At 38.6% G+C, this 5312-nt stretch overlaps 1 non-coding gene across 1 annotated transcript; it reads right to left on the bottom strand.

Moving 5' to 3' along the window:
- Positions 1-2845: 2845 nt before the first annotated feature.
- Positions 2846-2952, bottom strand: LOC118997800 (U6 spliceosomal RNA). The gene has a single exon (XR_005068724.1). It is a non-coding gene; the product is annotated as a U6 spliceosomal RNA (small nuclear RNA).
- Positions 2953-5312: the final 2360 nt, after the last annotated feature.

Below are 5312 nucleotides of genomic sequence, written 5' to 3'. Positions count from 1 at the left end.
GTTGTTCTGCAGGGCAATAACCATTCAGTTCCCCTCAAAGGTTATTATAGTTTTGGGAAAAGCCAGAATTTGCAGGGGGCCAAATCTGTGCTGTAGGGGGGCTGAGTCACGTGGGTGATTTGATGTTTCACCAAAAAACCATGCATAAGATGTGATGCATTAACAGGCGCATTGTTGTGATCAAGCTGCCAATCATCAGTTGCCTATAGCTGTGGCCTTCTGATTCATCCAAATAGTTTCCATGGAGGAATATTCAAGCTTAACACAAAATTTGTTGCTGTACTCGCTCAGTCATTTTAAATGTGTTGGCCACACAGTACACGTGCTTGCTCAATGGCTTCTACCACCCCCATTGACTAGTACAGTATAGTGAAGTCCTCATTGTTCACACATGCACATTACAATCCACTCTCCTTGGCTGTCAGGTTACATGAATATCGTGCAAACTGTCCTCGTTATAATAACAATGGCTGGACTTTTTCCAGACAGACCTATACCTGTGCAACCCACACCTCTATAAGGTACAGAACATTGTCATCAATCCAGAAAGTTCCCATGCATTTCTTCCCAGTCAATCACAGCCCTTCTTTCTTCCAGAGTAGGCCTTGAGTTTGAAAAGGCAGGATTTGGAATATGTGAAAATACGAAGGTGATTCAGATAGACAGAGCCCGGGTGGCTCCCTCTCCAGCAAAGTAATAAAGGCAGGTAAACACGGGGTGCACATGTTTATATATGCACATGTTTCATACAGCGTTAGTAAAAGAGCTCGAATGGGTGCCTTTCAGTCTCTCTTATGTCAGCCTACTGAGCCTCATTTTTATGGGTTAAAGTATGAAACAATGAGGTAGAGAAGAGTCAAGGGCACTTGGGAGCTAAAAATCTTATGGGGGAAACAGAATGTAACACTGACCATCACAATTCAGTGTAACAAATATTGAATGTTGCATTGAATAAGGGTCAGTGCTATAATAGTAAAGAATGGAAAATCACGTAAAACAACACAAAAGCGTCACAAGGGTATGAGATGTGTGTTGGGGTGAGGGGGAGAGGGAGAGAGGAAAAGGGAGGGGAGAGGAAAAGTGATAAGGTGAATAACTTAGATTTGGGACTGGAGGAGGTCAGAGAAAAAAGGGAGAAAGATTGTTAAGCAGCCATGAAAATTTTTCTGGAGGTGAGAGGAGTTGTCTTGAAGGATGCCGATTTTGGTAATAAGTGTGGTAGGCATAAAAATATTTTAAGTAGCAAATAGCAAAAGCATAAAACATTGGCCACATAATTTAAAAGTCTAGAAGTCTGGATTTTAAGCAAAATTTAATTGGAGTTTTGGTTCTGATTATCTCAGTTCTGCCTTTGTGTGTGTGTGTTATCTTTATATTCAGGATACTTCTTCATGGTTATAGGATGTCTGCACTCAATACAATGCTTCCACTTGTGCTTATTTGCCATCTGAACATCCTTTTAGATGAGTGCTTGTTCAAATGTTTTGATATTTTTGAGTGAGTTGTTTTTTATTTTTTTTTTTACAATTGAACTCTGAGATCTTTTTATATATTTAAGGATCCAAATTCCTTGTTGGATAAGTGATTTGCAAATATTTCCTCCTAATCTATAGCTTTTTTTCCTCCCACTCTATAGCAGTATCTTTCACAGAGCAAGGTTTTAGCTTTGATAAATTTCAATCTATCCATTTTTTTAATTAATTAATTTATTTTAGACAGAAGGGAAGGGAGGGAGAGAGGGAGAGAAACATTAATGTGTGGTTGCCTCTCATACACCACCTACTGGGGACTTGACCTGGCCCACAACCCACACATGTCTCCTAACTGGGAATTGAACTGGCAACCCTTTGGTTTGTAGGCCAGTGCTCAATCCACTGATCCACACCAGCTAGGGCTCAGTTTTATTTATTTTATAGATTATCATGTTTAAGTACTTTTAGACTACCCCGGGTCATGAAAATGTTATCTTCTAAAAGTTTTATAGCTTATGTTTTCTTTTCTTTTTTTCACTTTTTTATATTGTTGTTCAAGTACGGTTGTCTCCATTTTTTCCCACCAGTCTCCCCGCACCCCAGTCATCTCCACTTCCCACCCTTGATCCTACCCTCTTTGGTTTTTCCCATGTATCCTTTCTTTATACATGTTCCTGAAAACCCTTCCCCCTTTTCTTCCTGCATTATCCCCTCCCCTCTGGTTACTATCAGTTTTTTCTTTATTTCAGTCTCTCTGGTTATATTTTGCTTGCCTGTTTGTTTTGTTGATTAGGTTCCACCTATAGGTGAGATCATATGGTACTTCTCTTTCACTGCCTGGCTTATTTCACTTAGCATAATGCTCTCTGGTTCCATTCATGCTGTCTCAAGGGGTAGGAGTTCCTTCTTTCTTTCTGCTGTGTAGTATTCCATTGTGTAAATGTACCACAATTTTTTGATCTGTTCATTTACTGATGGGCACTTAGGTTGCTTCCAGCACTTGGCTATTATAAATTGTGTGTGTGGTTATGAACATTGGGGTGCTAGGTTCTTTTGAATTGGTGTTTCAGGATTCTTAGGGTATAATCCCATAGTGGAATTGCCGGGTCAAAGGCAGTTCCACTTTTAGTTTTCTGAGGAAATTCTATACTGCTTTCCACAGTGGCTGCACCAGTCTGCATTCCCACCAACAGTGCACTAGGGTCCCCTTTTCGCCACATCCTCTCCAACACTTGTTGTTTCTTGATTTGTTTATGATGGCCATTTGGACCAGTGTGAAGTGGTATTTCATTGTGGTTTTAATTAGCATCTCTCTGATGGCTAGTGATGCTGAGCATCCTTTCATATGTCTCTGGGCCCTTTGTATGTCCTCCAAAAATATGGAACACTTCACAAATTTGCATGTCATCCTTGCACAGGGGCCATGCTAATCTTCTCTATATCATTCCAATTTTAGTATATGTGCTGCTGAAGTGAGCACTATAGCTTTATGTTTTACATTTAGATCTTTGATACATTTTGAGATAATTTTTGTTTACTATAAGAAGTGTAAGTCAAGGCTTATACCTCTTACAGTAAAGAGGTTTAAGAGGTTAAGAGGTTTTTGGCTTATGGAATGTCCAAATGTACAAACATCACTTGTAGACAAAAAATTCTGTCTTCTGTATCAAATTGCCTTTTCCCCTTTGTCAAAAATCAGGTAGCTGTATTAGTATGAGTCTAATTCTGAAATCACTATTTTATTCCATTGATCTTATGTTTCAATACTTCCACTAATACCATTCTGTTTTGATTACTGTAGCTATACCACTCTATACAATAGAGTGATTTCTCCCATGTTATTTAGCTATTTTTGGGCCTGTGCCTTTTCATATATAATTTATAATAATCTTTTCTGTGCCTACCCATAACTTGCTGTTATTTTGAAAGGAACTGCATTAAGTCTATAGATCAATTTGGAGATAATTGACATGTTTAGGATTTAAAAATATTTTCAGATTTTACAAAATATTTAATTGAAGTATAATACATATACAGAGAAGGACACAAGCTTTGAATGTACAGATCGAGGGATTGTCACAAAGTAAACACATTCGTGTGATCATTACCCAGTTCCAGAAATAAAATGAGTAGCCCCTAGGGGATTGAGTCTTTTTTTAAAAAAATACTTATTTATTTATTTTTGGAGAGAGAGGAAAGGAAGAAGAAAGAGAGGGAGAGAAACATCAACCTGTGGTTACCTCTTACATACTCCATACAAGGGGACCTAGCCTACAAACCAGGCATATGCCATGACTGGGAATTGAACTGGTGACCATTTGCAGGCCTGTGCTCAATCCACTGAGCTACACCAGCCATGGATTGAGCCTTAACAGGAAAGAAATATGAAATGAAATCATAGGACCCCTTGGGATGAGGAGGCCATTAAACAGCTATACCCCCAGATAAAGGGACTAGAAAATAGCCTTTCTATTGGAATAGGGACACAATGAAGAAACTTGTTTATCTTGGCCTGGGCTTTGGATAGGGGACAAAATTCTCCCCTTTACAAATTCTTAACCATGTAATTGAGCTTCACATGGTTTTGTGGTTCAAACCTGTACTATTTATGTGGTCCCAGAAACTACAACTTGTGGAATTAGCAGAGATATTGGATCTCTGTGGGGCATCTGGCAAAAGTAAATACCAAAACTCTCAGTATCAACAAGCATGCAAGCCAGGATGAACAGGATTTTCATAAATAAAATCCAGTTGAACATGAACAAAATAATTCACAATAAGCAAGAGTCAACAAGCACAACACACAGTAGGCTTAAGCCTCCATGAACAGATAATAGAAAATTCTAATAGAGTTAAAAATAAGTATATTCCATGGACATTGGGGTGAGGATTGACTGTGGGAGTGGGGTGAGGCGGAGCAGGGAAGACCAATGGGGAAAATGGTGGGACGACTGTAATTGAATGACAATAAAAATAATAAGTATATTAAAATATAGGACATAAAGGAAGAAGTTTAAGACAGAAAATAAAGTATTATTTTTAAAAAGATTTGAAAAAAGAACCAAAGCAGATTTCTAGAAATAAAAAAACAAACAAACTCAGTAACTGAAATTAAAAACTCAATGAATTAATTAAACAGAGATTAGACACTGTTGAAGATAAAATTTAACTGGAGACAGATTATAGGAAATCACTCAGCAAATAGCACACAGAGTTAAAGAGAGGAAAGAGACTACAGTATGTGGAGGACAAAATAAAAATGTCTCACATATGAGTAGTTGGAGTTTCAGAGGAATAAATAAGGCTAAAAGAGAGGGGAAGGTGTTATACAATGGCCTCCTCAACATTTTCACTTGGAAATATATCCAAAATGTAACTCTTTTTTTTAACATTTATTTTATTTAATTCTTGTTCAAGTACAGCTTTCTGTCTTATATTCCCAACCCTGTCCGCCCCCTGCCCCATGCTCCCCGCCTCCGTCCCATTTCCGCCCCCCACCCTTAGTTAATGTCCATGTGTCCTTTATACTTGTTCATGTGAGTCCATCCCCTTTTCCCCTATGATTCTCTCCCCTCTCCCCTCTGGGCCCTGACAGCCTGTTCCATATTTGAGTGTCATTGGTCGTATTTTGCTTGCTTGTTTGGTTTGTTTAGATTCCTGTTAACGGTGAGATCATATGATATTTGTCTTTCACCGCCTGGCTTATTTCGCTCAGCATAATGCTTTCCAGTTCCATCCATGATGTTGCAAAGGGTAGTAGTTCCTTCTTCCTTTCTGCAGCATAGAATTCCATTGTGTAAATGTACCATAGTTTTTTGATCCAGTCATTTACCGATGGGC

The sequence above is a fragment of the Sturnira hondurensis genome, unplaced genomic scaffold (genome assembly GCF_014824575.4).
Source record: "Sturnira hondurensis isolate 20B ecotype Veracruz unplaced genomic scaffold, ASM1482457v3 Scaffold0013511, whole genome shotgun sequence".
NCBI lineage: Eukaryota > Metazoa > Chordata > Mammalia > Chiroptera > Phyllostomidae > Sturnira > Sturnira hondurensis.
The sequence above is the reverse complement of the archived record's forward strand: the minus strand, read 5'-3'. Positions and strand labels throughout refer to the sequence as shown.